This window comes from Lissotriton helveticus, chromosome 1_1 (genome assembly GCF_964261635.1).
Source record: "Lissotriton helveticus chromosome 1_1, aLisHel1.1, whole genome shotgun sequence".
Lineage (NCBI taxonomy): Eukaryota > Metazoa > Chordata > Amphibia > Caudata > Salamandridae > Lissotriton > Lissotriton helveticus.
This window is the reverse complement of record NC_136057.1, coordinates 972894325-972909011: the sequence shown is the minus strand read 5'-3', so window position 1 is coordinate 972909011 and position 14687 is coordinate 972894325.

Sequence of the window (14687 nt, the reverse complement as noted above, 5' to 3'; positions counted from 1 at the left end):
CCTTAGGGACAAGGCAGTCAGTTTACTTTAAGGGTCTTCGAGGTGGAGAGAAGCGCCTGGGTAATTTCTTCCTTCAGTCTGTCAGACCTTATTAAAAATTGTCAAAGTGCGATGAGGTCCCTGTCATGCAGCACTGGCCTGTTTGCCCTGTGTCTCTTTTTAATCTGGAAGCCATGGATTACCTGCATCCTCACCCAGGCTTCGTTCCCAGCACTGTCTGTTACTGAGATTTTCATCCTGGCATCAGTTGCTGATCATTCCACAACGGAAACCACGTTGTGCCCTTTTGCCAGCCCAAGGCAGGCGTCTGCCGCACACCAATTCCTCATTCCTCCGTGATGCTTACTGGTTCTATGTTTTCTGTAACAGGGAAGCAGACCTCAAGTAGTCACAAAAGATGCCACTACTTGGCAACAGACTGGAAGTGGCCACAGCGACAAAAAATCCACAAGAAGAATGTTGCATTAATTATTTTATGGTAACTCCTAATTATTGAGCACTTTGCCCTAATGCGTTTTAATGGCCCTAATGAAACTTCAAGGAAACATACGAAATTGAATTACAGCAGTCTGAGAAACAGCTAACAAATTTTCTTATAATTCAAAAAGTCTGACTTAAGTCGTAGAGTAACAGGCAGTACTCCAGAGTATATTCCAGAGTATAGGAAATATCATGAGAAGGTTCACCTCCTGACAGAATCGCCTTAAAGAAGTGGATGACCAACAGAAAGACCAACACTGGACAGAAGTTTTATTGGACTGCTGATAACTCTTAAGTTTCTTTTTCCAAAGCCCCAACTGACAGAGTGCGTGGCATTCTGCGCTATCTGGAATCTTCCCACAAGATATTTGGGTAGATGCAGCAATAACCGTCTTGAATTGATAATAGCAGAAACTACTGCGTTTTCACCATCCATAGACAGACATGGTAAAATCCTGAGATGGGGAAAACTATATCAAAGTGACAATATTAGCCTAATTTGTGACACAAGTACTTGCGGATTCTGAACCCTAGATCTTTCATTGGGGCAGGGCAACATCCTATACTGATATAGTTTAGTCTGCGGTGCTCCCTCTGTTTCTGTTGTGTGTAGGAGGAAGGTCTGCTATGTTCTACTTGGTGTCCGCGTCCAGTGTGAATGTTTGATGGTACACTGTCTTGTGAGCCTGTAGCATGTGATTTGAGAGAGTGTTCTCTTTTGCTTATGACCTGCAGCTGCTGTTAAATGTTGTCTGGGACTGAAGAGAAAGATGGCCGCTCCCAGTGTGGTGTGTAAGTCTAAGTGGAAGAGGTGTGGCGCCGCGGCTAGGGCGACTGACTCCGGAATCTGGGGCTCACGGTTCGATCCCCGGCACCGGCGGCAGATTAGCCCAGCACCATGTGACTCTGGGCAATACCTTGCTTAATCTTCCCAACGGCCCCCAGCGCCTAGAGACCCTTACGGGTGATTGTGCGCTTTACAAATGTGGACTATATAGCTTAACTATATCATGAAGCATAAGGGTTACTCTGTCACAAACATGACGGATATCCTGTCCACGGTATTACAAGTGCATTATATCCAATGGCACTTGTGATTCAGCAGTTGGGATTTCCGTCATGTTTGTACCACAGTAAACCATCCATCGAACTCGAAATCAGCCCTAAGTCAAATCTCTATCATTTATTCAGAATCCCCTCGGGACCCCTATCCTGCATACCTGCATATGTACGTCAAAAAACACCCCGCATGATTGCCGCCTTTTCCCAATTATCGCTATAATCTCCCCGTTTGTAATTCAACAGTTACTTCTATCTAGAAGATTGTTCCTCTGATGAAAAAACAACAGCTGGTTCTGCCACTATTAGTAATAACTGCCCTATGTCTCTTCTTCGTTTTCCTATCAAATTCTTAGAAAATGAAGTATCAGTCAGCGCATTTATTTCCTGCAAGTGTATGATTTGCTAGATACTAATCAACCTGGCTTTAGACCTCTCCATAGTACCCAATATGTACAAGTTTCTGTCTTAGTTTATATGAGGAGATTGGTACTTCAGGGCAGCTGGTTTTGTTGATCTATTTATGACTTTTGATACAATGTCACATCAAATTTTGTTGATCTGCTTCGTCTCTGTTGGCATCTGTAATTATTATAAAAGATGTACTCTTGCTTGGCACAGACTCATGAATGTATATATGTACGGCCCAACCATGGGCATTATATAAAGACAACAGTGGTGGCATGTACATTTTCAAAATCAAAGGAGGCAAAATAGGTGAAGCTTGTGTGATGTACAAGGTAAATGGTGTTGAAATAAAAGGCCCAATTAAATTTCAACAGCATCTAGAAGCATGCGAGAAATTAAACCATAACAGGGTCATGGCCCTGGCTATAGATACCAAAGTCAGTCTCTCCACAAGCACTCCACAATTTATGGTATCAAAGGCTGCAAAATCACTTTTGATTTGGTCTTTTTTTTTGCATTTTGCAGGGAAAAAATTGATAAGAGTGGACGCGAAAAGCTGGTGTGTGTTCAGAGCACATTGAAGTTGCTGGGAAACTATTGCTTCTTTTACTATGGATCACTCAGGTAGAGTGGAACATAGATTGTAGATTATAAATCGATAGGTCATACGAATCGAGTATCAGAAACGTATTTCCCATGTAATAGGTCTGAGGGATGTAACAGCAGGGAAACATAATTTAATGATTTCTGACATGGGGAGCCCCAATCAGATAAGGTCATGAGGTAGCCCCAGGCCTGCACCCCACAAAGAGGCAAAACACGTGTTGGCTGTCTGTACAACCTTTCAATGCTAAGCTGTTGTCAGTATGGAAAGGTATTATATTAGAAGAAACAAGCAATACATGTGTCCTTTATGAAACCTAGTGTGGAATGTATATATGATCACATTTGTACAACTGAATGTTAACGTGCCACCCAAAAATCAGGTAATTAAAGCAGTCCCACGAAGGAACAGGTTTATTAACTTCCACGGTCTAAATATCAGGTGGAGTAAAGATTTAAGGGGAAAGCAGGCGGTGTTCCGAACAAATTATGACTTTTTAAAGCTAGCAGGTTGTGGGTAGATTCGATCACATACACCGACCGACCGACCTCTAAGAGGCACTGTACTGGCTTGTCGAAAACGCCTTAGAATTTCCCAGTTCGCCAGACATGCTTTGTCAACATCTGCTCACTGCAGCCGAGTGCGTTTACCTCTAACTTTGTAAACATCAAACCAGCCAGCAGTTCATTTTCACTCGTAAACTCGCGTTTGAAGAAAGTGCTGCCCTCCACGCCCTTTGTTCTTAAGGCGGTTTTACCTTGGAAAGAGCGGACGTGTACGCGCATGCTAGGTCAGGAAGCGCGCGCGGTGCCCCCAAGATGCTTAGCGCCAGGGGAACTCCCCGGGCGACAGGACAGTGTGTGCAAGGGGGAAGAGTGGATGGGAGATGTGCTGAAACTTGCCGTGACGAGTGATTAGGCTGCAGGAGAACATTATACTCATCGCTGGGCTTTTAAAGACCCTGTCATCAATAGCAGCAGACAACCTTACCTAGAACTGATGTGTTCTTTACTTACCAGCTAATGCCATGCCTGTGGGCAGGTATGGACGAATTCTAAGAGTGAAACAGAAATCACCCTGGATGCTGGGCTGCTTTGTTTGCTGAAGTCCCTGACAACATTTTGCTAATTACTCGGGTATTGGGCGCCATTTTACAACATGCCTATGATCAGGGCGGCAACTACACCCAAACTTCGGTGGGGGCTAACACTTCCAGCAATGAGGCGGCACAACCATTTAAAACGATGGAGCTATCATAACCAATTTGAAAAAAAATAAGTGAAAATTGTGCAATTTAAACATATTGGACAAACTCAATACAATAAGAACAAACATTTTGTTTGGATTTGGTATTGGTCATAGGCTACTGACGGTAATCTTTGAAAAGTAGATTGACTGAATTGAAAATTTAAAAACAGCTTTTATAGATTGTAATCCAAAGCACAATAGATGAGTTTTCGCTAAATACTTCGAGACAACAACCCTTCTTGTCAATTACCTGATTACTTCTGTAGCTTGACAATTTCCTTGTGAAATAAATATAAGTGGAAGCCGAGAAAAACTCTCCTGACCAATTATTAACTAAAGGCACAATTTTAGTTTACCCAATGAGCCGTTGAAAATTGAGGTTGCTCTTATGTGCAGGTGTCAATGAATTAGGTTTAGTGGGTTACCACACAATAATCTGGGGGTGTATGATTAGCAAGTCACAAGTACAATTCCTGAAATACCATTCCTACCTCCTGAGATTATGTGTGCAAATGCGTTTGTAATATTGCTGCCAGTATTTGCACTGCCACACATCTGTGCTATACTAAACACAAATGACATGGTTATTGCTAGCACTCCACATTAGGCAGTTCCCATATATTTAGCATAATTGAGCCACATCCAAACAGAAATGAGTCAGGCTGCTATTGAAGAGCTGGCAAAACAATTGTTGCCTTGACGTATCTCACATAGGTGCCAGCCTAGAATGTTATAGAGATCTAGCTGGACTAGGAATGCAAAGTGTTTTTAGGAAGACTTTTCCAAAACCAAGTTTCCATAGAAATCTGCAATTTTGAAAAGAGCCAAATGCAAGGAAGACTTCAAGTAATAGGCATTTGGGTACACCATTTGATTCCAGTTTTTAAATCATCCAATGTAGAAATCAGTGCGGCTTCATCACCACAGCGATACCAGAATCTGTTTTGGTAATGTAGGATTTGGTTATTTTCTTCGATGAATGAAGATCTTTCAGTCTTTTTGCTTAGAAATAGTTGGTTATAGACCAAAAGTTGGAAGGTGCCTTTGGTTGAAGGCCTGTTAGTATTAAGGAGGGTTTACATAAGCCATTTAGAGTTCTTTTGGGAAGATACCTTGATCCAAGGAGTTGTTCATAGCAGCAGCGGCCGGCATTGATTAGAGGTAAGAGGGCGAGGGTGGGAGGATGCAGAGGAAACCAGGTATAAAAAAAATTAAATAAAAACATACCTTCTTGCCGCTTCCTCGCCATGTCTCTCCTCCGTAATCCTCCCTCGCTCGGCCTCAACAGGAAGGACACCCAGGCTCCTAATCAGCCAATCAGAACGCTGCCTTAGCATCGTTGTGATTGGTCTGAGCGCCGTGTTTCGGCGCTCAGACGCTGACTGGGAGCCTTGGCATGTTCTCCATGCAGGCTGTAAAGCAGCCTGCATAGAGGACATGCGAAGTGCACAAGACTGTTTTAGGTGGCCAAGCAGTCATTGCACACTTGGAAGAGTGCTACTACTCCACCCCTGCCCCCCCCCACACAAAGTGTAGAAGTAGGAGAAAATAAAACAAAATGATAATAACACGAGTTATTATCAATTTATTTTCCCTTTGTCTCACTCCAAAAAAGCAGTGAGGCAACGCTCCTCCGCCTTAGCGAAGGAGCTGCCACTGGTTGATAGTTCTGACTGGAATAACTATGACCATTGTCTACTCTCCAAGCTAATGTTCAGCTATTCAGGACACAGATACGCTTGGCAGGATAAAGGACAGGTCTCCCTAAAGTGTGGCAGGCATCAGGTCTCCTGGCTCTAATCAGCTTTCCTTGCTACATACTCTGGGGTTTTCTTTAAAAGAAAAGAAATTGAAGCATCCTATTTGGTCACCACTCAAAGGGTGAACAGTGGCTATTCCTGGAGGCGCGCTCTGTATAGATAGAGGAAATTGTTGGAAAGAATATATATTTAGTTCAAGGTTTACAAATTCAAACACATTTGCATTAGTTTCGTATCCACTCAATGTTACATTTACAGGGGTCGACTAAACATGTAAGGATGAACAGACCACAAGAGAAACCAATATCATTCAATGAGAGTTAAGAGCACAAGGGGTGCAGGAACAAACTGTAGGATTATTGGCTCTAACAGATTTAAACGAAAAAAATGAAAACAAGGTGATTTTAATAAAAATGTGTTTTTATGCTACTGGATAGTCATTGCACACTTAGAAGGGTGCTACCACTCCACCCCTGCCCCCCCCCACCCCCCACACAAAGTGCAGAAGTAGGAGAAATTAAAACAAAATGATAATAACACGAGTTATTATCATTTTATTTTCCCTTTGTCTCACTGCAAAAAAGCAGTGGGGCGACGCTCCTTCGCCTAAGCGGAGGAGCTTCCACTGGTTGATAGTTCTGACTGGAATAACTATAAAGCTATTCATGAAGATGGTCTTGTATATATGTTCAGGATATGGGTCTAACGGAGATCATGCTTGCCAACACGCTTTTACAGCCTTGATAAAGTATTTTGTGGTCACAACGTTTAAGGTGAGTAACTGGTTGTTTGCATGTTTTATTTTCTAGTCAGCTGCACTGCTGGATTTCCGATTGAGTAGTGAAGAGGGAAACTGGGGGCCAGAAACTGTCTAGAGGGTTGGACGTAATGTAGGTGTCCCATGCATACAGCAAGAGCTAGTGGTGAAGCTTTCAGCTGTGATGCCAAGGCATCAGGATGTCCCACATTATTACTACTTCCGGTACTTTGGTTGGATGACACTTTTTCCTGTGAACTCTTCTGTTGTTTGTGATTTCGAGGGTTCTCATTAGTTCTCCCTGTTCAAAACTCATGTTTCCCATGTTCAGGTCTCTTGACATTGTCTACTCTCCAAGCGAATGTTCAGCTATTCAGGACACAGATACACTTGCCAGGATATAGGGCAGGTTTCCCTGAAGTGTGGCAGGTATCAGGTCTCCTGGCTCTAATCGGTTTTCCTTGCTACTTACTCTGGTGTTTTCTTTAGAAGAAGAGAAAATGAAGCATCTTTTTTGGTCACCACTCAAAGGGTGAACAGTGGCTATTCCTGGAGGCGCGCTCTGTATAGATAGAGGAAATTATTGGAAAGAATATATATTTAGTTCAAGGTTTACAAATTCAGGTACTTTGGTTGGATGACCCTTTTTTCTGTGAACTCTTCTGTTGTTTGTGATTTCGAGGGCTCTCATTAGTTCTGAAGAACCGGGCTTTTTAGTACCCAGCGGCGCCAGGGGCACGCCCAAAGTCTTCGGGTTCACCTGTCTTAGAATACAGAGACACGAGGTACTTCTTGGTGGCGTCAAAGATCGAATTTATTAGCTGCAGCCTGAAACAGAAGTCCACGAAGTACAACACCGCGTATATTCGTAGGAGACTGCTCGAATTCGTAAAAACGAGTCATCCCTTTAATGCCAAAAATCACATTCCGGACAAACACCCATTATTTACAATTTGTCCAATCATGGGCATTATTACAGAAGGTATCACATAACGGCAAACCCACTTTTCGGTTGTCCGGCCCACCATTAATTATACAGAAAAGCCCAACATTCCTTCTTACATAAGTCGGACAATACCCATAATAAAGGACCACAACCCATGTCATAAATAGGCCATAAAGGAAGGAACAGAAACAGATACAGAGCAGGATAAGGGATGTGTGTGTGCATAATAAACTTTACAATGTCCTGTGCTCTGATCCTTAATCTTGATCAGCTATCGGGCAGGGGACTGGTTTAGCAAGGTCAGCTTCAGGCAACGAGGTCAGTTCACTTGGTTCAGCCAAAGGTCAGCACGAACTCGAGCTAACGTGTACATGTACCCAGGACTCGTTCGGCCGCAGTTGACGGCCTATGTGAGGGCAACCAAAGAATGGCTGCCATGCACAAAATGGAACCCATGGTTCGGAACGAAATCTCCAAATACATCGTGAATCTGTCGGTCTAACATGACGAGATCACTCGTGCTTGTGAATTCACTAGTTACGGTTTGCTACTATCAAATTCGTAACGAAAACATGACATTTATAAAACGGGTTCAGATTTCACGGAACCACAGATCTCCCTGTTCAAAACTCATGTTTCCCATGTTCAGGTCTCTTGACATTGTCTACTCTCCAAGCAAATGTTCAGCTATTCAGGACACAGATACACTTGCCAGGATATAGGGCAGGTCTCCCTGAAGTGTGGCAGGTATCAGGTCTCCTGGCTCTAATCGGTTTTCCTTGCTACCTACTCTGGTGTTTTCTTTAGAAGAAGAGAAAATTAAGCATCCTTTTTGGTCACCATCCAAAGGGTGAACAGTGGCTATTCCTGGAGGCGCGCTCTGTATAGATAGAGGAAATTATTGGAAAGAATATATATTTAGTCCAAGGTTCACAAATTCAACCACAAATTTGCACTCGTTTAGTATCCACTTAATGTCATATTTACAGGGGTCGACTAAACATGTAAGGATGAACAGACCACAAGAGAAACCATTATCATTCAAGAAAATATAACATGCATGAACATGCCCTCTACTAAAAAGCCACTGTTATTCACATAGTACTTAGATTTCAATGAGAGTCAAGAGCACAATGGGTGCAGGAAGAAACTGTGCAGGATTATTGGCTCCAACAGAATTAAAGGAAAGAAATGAAAACAAGGTGATTTTAATAAAAATTTGTTTTTATGCTCCTGGATAGTCATCACCACTCTGCAACACAAGACATAACTCTATATGCTAGTCTGGGAAATTTGAAGTACTTGTATAGTGCTGTGTTGGGCTTTTAAGTTTTAAACACCTTAGTTAACGGATGTGTTTAAGACCTTCTGAGATTTAGAGATTTACTTCCTGGATTGGGCTTCACAACCCAGTTGTTGCCAGACCTTATGTGATCAACAGAGTTTTACAAGCACACCTGAGAGAGGGGATTTGGCACCACCAACATAGAGCATTCAGTTGGGCAGAAGTTGTCTGCTACCACCATAAAATAGTGCTTGTTGCACTCCTTTTGACTCCTGAGGTATGTTCCCTCATCTAACAAACAAGTATTGGCAAAGCCATTAGGTCTCGCCGCTACAAGAGCTATAGGCTGTGGCAATGTGATTTTGCTATGTTGTACACCAGTGGGTGTTTTTTAGCATAAGCAAAAGGAACAATTGATGGAAGGAATGCTGAACAATGCAAGCATTTACCCCAGTCACAAATATCTGGGTTTATTCCATCGTTTTTTTTCTCACCATGCCATCCCAGTTTGGACCCAGCCAATTGCAAATCAGTCTTGACCCTGTTCCTCATGGGAACAGTCCAGCCCGAACTGCCAAGCCAGGTCCTCCCTGGACCAGAAACAAGCATACTGGGACCAGTTTCGGGGCATCACCCCTCATGCGCCAGGCTAACTTGAATCCAGTGGTGCAGTGAGCATTGGACCCACGTCTGGGCATACTATTGGCTTTGGCAATGTGGTTTTGCCATGTTGTATACCAGTGACGCTGCTGTTCAGAATGGCTAAAAGTTAGTAGCGTGGAGTGTGCTAGAGTGGAGTGGGGGAGGAGTAGAATATTATAGACCAGATTTGTTGGAATAGATTGTCAGAGTGGAATAGGGGGAGTAGAGTTCAGTGGTAGAGAGTGTCGTAGAGTGCAGTGGCATAGAGTGGGGTAGTATAGGGTAGAGTGGGTTGGAATGGATTAAGGTAGTGGGATGAATTGGACTGGAATAGATTGGGGTGGACTGGATTGGAGTAGAGTGGGTTGGATTGAGTGGGGTGGATTGGAGTGGGTGGACTGGATGGTGTGGAGTGGATTGAAATGGGGTGAGGTGGATTGGAATGGGGTGGATTGGATTGGATTAGAGTAGGGTAGTGGTATGAATTAAAGTGGGGGGTTGACTGGACTGGAAGGGGGTGGATTGAAGTTGGGTGAACTGGATTAGAGTGGGGTGGAATGGACTGGAGTGGGTGGATTGGAGTGTGGTGGGTTGGATGGATTGGATTGAGTGGGGTGGACTGAACTGGGGTGGAGTTTATTGGGGTAGAGTGGGGTGTTTTGGACTGGGGTGGATTGGAGTGGGGTGGACTGGATGGGGTGGATTGGAGTGGGGTGGGATGGAGTGGGTAGAGTCAATTGGAGTGGGATGAATTGGTTTGGTGTGGGGTGAGGTAGGTGGATTGGCATGGATTGTAGTGGGGTGGATTGGAGTGGGGTAGATTGGGGTGTACTGCACAACTATGTGTTAAAGCATCATTTCAGAAATTACACATAAGAAAGAAACAATGTGCTTTGCAATAAGACAATCATCATCTAGGAAGAGTGGGGGAGCACATTGGTGGTGGGGGTGCCTGCATGCAAGTTGAGTGCAAACTGTAAATAGCAAGCATTTGCAATGCAATAGGTCTCACATTTGTGAGACTTAGAGCTATTGGGATTGTAAACTTAAAAGCGGGTGCCATGCTGAAAATAAAGTGCGGCGCTCACCTATATAAAGTTAGGCACATGGCAGCCTACATGAAAGTGGGCCTATTTCTATAACATAAAGCACGGCGTCCTTATACAAAAAGTTATGCGAAGTGGCCCATGAAGGGGCACTGTGGTGAATGATTAGCAGGAAATAAAACAAATAGTCCCTTAAGGAACATATAACCATCCACTGTGTAAGTAAACTGTAGTTGGCCAGTGCTGCTCGGCATAAAACGGAAATGATGTATTGGAAGCACCAACCAATAAGGAGCCAGAAAAGATGAGCAACGCAGGAGTGAACCAATGGCAAGCAACAGGCAGTGCTCAACTCGGTACAGTGATTACAGCAGGTCTTCCAGATAGCACAGGAGCACTGCCTAGGCTCGACCTAGAAACTGGACAATGTCAAAGAGTAACATGCCCACAAAGCCAATATTAACAGGAGATGATAACGTAAGGCAGTAAGACTTGATGGCTAGTCTTACAATTAAATCAATGACTGGAGGTATGGAAAATGAAAAAGGAGTACAAAACAGATGTAAGAGATCATACTGAAAGTATGCAATATAAAAACAATCAGAAATACGAAAACATGTGTTGGAGATTTAAAGGCAACTTAACATAAGAGGCACAAAGGAATAACAAGAGTAACATCAATGAAGAAATCAGAAGGCAGAAAAGGAAGATAGTTAGGGGAAGGATTACTAAACAAAACGAAAACATTAAAATGACATGGTTAAGTAGATGTTCAGGTATGACGATACCTGCACCATGGACTCCATGCCAAGGATTGTAAAAATGACAAACATATTGCCAATGTGATTTAGTGTGCCAGGTAGGTCAACAGGGACTATCAATCACTGGTACTGCAATTTCCCATCTTATCTCTGAAATCTTTGTGGCAATGTCCCCAAACTGGTAAGTTTAAGCAAGTGCCTCAAACAGTCAAAATGGCATGACTATTATCCCTGAAGATGGAGTAACTTAGTGAAGTGGTTTTAGTTTTTAAAGGCGTTTTGACAGGTACATATAACATCAAAGTAGTAGGTATCAATATTCTATACCCTACTGTGATGCCTTATTTACATTTTGTTAATTGTAGTCTTAATTGTAATTAAACTAAGGTTTTTGCCTTGAAAAAGCCTGTGTACTGTATGCAGTTATGCAAAGTATGTGTGGGCAAGTTCTAAATGCAGAAAAAATAATATACTTATAAAATGTAATGGACAGCATATCTTTATAACTCGAAATGTAAACAATGTACTATTAAACTTCGAGTAATCCGATTTTCTTTTGATAATTGAAGTATACCTTTTCTTCACAGTGAGATATAACCATGAGATTGGTGTTACACGCACCTGCCAAACCGCTCTATAGTGCTTAGTTTCAATTGTGATTATTGGCACTTTTTAAGCATTCTTAAGAATTCTGAAAAGTGAAATCTGTTTAATGGACATCACAAAATAGCAAAGCAGGCCACATGGATAATAATCAGAAATTCTAACTATTAACTCTGCTGAGAGACTTAAGGGTAGAACCATTTTTACCCTAGCCTGTTACGAGATGTAAACGTGCTGAAAATCATACTCTATCAAACCATGAACACATGCCTTTCGAAGACAATCCTTGAGCTAATCTTTAAAGTAATAAAACACATTTAACTGTATGCCAAATATCTCCTGACTCTCTATTAACCCTGTATGAAAAGGCAACATTCAAGCAGAACCTACAATTAGTCAATAAACTGAGACCTTCCAGACAACATTTTACAAGCCGAGTCTCAATCTGCATCTATGAAGGAAAGAACATGCAATGCTGGCTGGCATTCTATCGTCGGGGTCCAGTTCGAGGGTGACGTAGGTGGACTACGGGTGCCGAGCGTCAAGGGCGGTGTGCCGAATACGCTTCCACCCCCCTCCTGAGACCCATGGTGTTTATTCACAACACCCAAAAAGTGCAGAAACGATCAGTAGAAGCCTCCTAAACCAGGAGTAATTAGGAATAAGTTTCTATTCCTAATTTTTTTGCACTTTTACACCTTTTTAATTTTTCACACTCACGTCCCTAGGTAAGGGTGGGCCTTAGCGTGCCCATACCGCCGGGGTTTTTTCACACCCAGTCCTGATGAATTGCCGGGTAAATTAACACCGTTTCAATGGCAAGAAACATGTCGACTACACTGTAGGAACCCACCACTCAATTAAAGTGGACTGGTCCCTCACATTTTTTTAAATCCATTGTCTTTAGTGATCATTTAATAAAGTGTTATCTCAGATACACTACTGACATTTTTAAACCTCCATCACTCACTAATTTTCATTTGCACGCAACACGCCCTCTACTCACCATCCCGCTCCGCAGTAATCCTGGCGTTGCAGCACACCAAAGAGACACTCGGTCTCTTTGGTGGGGCCCGATGATGAAGCATGTCATCACTAGGTGGTGAGTGAGGGCCTTCCTTAACATCCCAGTGTGGTTGTTCTGGTGCTCCCGTGAACGGCATAGTCCTTTCTCCATGGACACTCTTCTTTTGTTTATTGGCATTCTAAATCTCCAGAACTACCAGAACAGACTGCTGAAGTTCTGTCTTGACCAAGAACTAGAAAAGCAGAACATATTGTAATATTTAGTGGTGTTAAAGACTTCAGATGCTGAAAAAGGCTGAGGATAAGCTATTCACAGCACAAGCAGAAAAGTGGAAACCATTCTCTTTACCTCCTTTCAGTCGAGTGACCCTCCGCTAAGACGTCTCCCTACTTGCAGGGCATTATCGGCCACATGCATCATTGTAGGATTTTGCAATTCCTAAATTGCGAAAATTAAGGAATCGCAATTTAGGAATTGCAAAATCCTATGCATCAAGAAATCTCACTAGTTTTAGCGATTTCTTAATTTTCTGTATTTGCGATTCCTTAATTGCGAATCGCAATTAAGGAATGGCATTACATTGAATCCTATGGGCCTAAAGGCCCATAGGAATCAATGGAAAGGCATTAACTTTTTGCGATTTTTTTTTGCGAATCACAATTTGTTGATGCATTTCAAGGGTGGTCCAAAGGACCCCCCCCCCCAGCACCCTTGAAATGTTTTTTTTAAGTGCAAGTTTCACACACACATGCCCAAAGGAAATGTGTGTGTGTAACATGACACTTTAAAAAATGCTTTTTTGAGCATTTTTGAAAGATTTCGCAAATTAACACGAGGGTCAACCTCGTGTTAATTTGCTCCTCCTATTTGTGAATTTGCATGTTTTTTAAACATTCATGCATTGCATTTAAGGAATCGCACAAATGCGATTCCTTAAATGCAAACGTATTTTTAGGAATTGCAAAAAATTGCGATTTTTTGACAAATTGTTTAATGCATCCCAAAAAGTGGTTTTGAAATCGCAAACGGCCGAATTTTCCGATTCGCACCGTTTGCGACTCCAAAATCGCTTGATGCATGTGGGTGTAAGTGTGTAACTAGTATGTCCAGTATGTTAAGCATATTTGAAAATAAACTGATGCCAGACTGCAGACCATACACAGCCGATTGACAAGGAGTGAAGGTTGGATGAGGGTGAACAAGGAAAGAAATAGCTGAGGGTGATATTTAATAGAACTGTCTAGACTGGCATCTGCTTGCATTTGTAAAGAGTAGTGAGAGGGCAACCTTGAGATCAAAGGGACTTTCAAAATATTTTAAAATATGCACAACTCCCATCACTGTAGGTAGCACAGTATTGAACCTTTGTACCCACAAACTCACATCCACTCCTTCACAAACTGTCCTCAAGAGTGTCCAGTTGTGACGTGGCAAGCCACCTAGGTAAGGGCAAGTTAACAGTTGTGGATAACTGCATTTAACCTAAGGAGTGAATGGGACATATCCGATTTAGCTACAGTTAGGGGATTAAAACTGAAACACTCTTTGGCTGTCATGTCGTTAATTTATGTCAAAAGCAGTTTTTAATGGAAAGGTGTCAAAATACATTTAAAGAGATAAAATATAACACGTACTAAATCACCCAATGTAATAACATCTTGAAAAAATGCTATTCTCTCTTTAATGTGGTAAAGCAAAGATCTTTCTACAATTAACGGATCTAAACACAGATCAATGCATTGTATGTTAGCATATAAAATAATACAGCCCAGCGGAGACATCATTGTACTTTTTTTTTTTAATGATGCATTATGGGATTTGCAGGCCTGATTTCAGAATGGAAACAGCTGGAGTACAAATCCCATCAAGGAAGCCATGCATGCAGAAGCCTTAGCAATTAAAAGGTCACTTCCATGTAGCAGCATTCTGATGCAGGTGGTTCGGTGTCAGCTATCTTTTTGAGAAGGTATAATGTAAGCTACCGATCTGCCGACTTCTTGAGCGGGGAACAGGTTCGAGTATCGCCATTGGTTCTCCCCTGTGCCTACAAAGAATATGCCA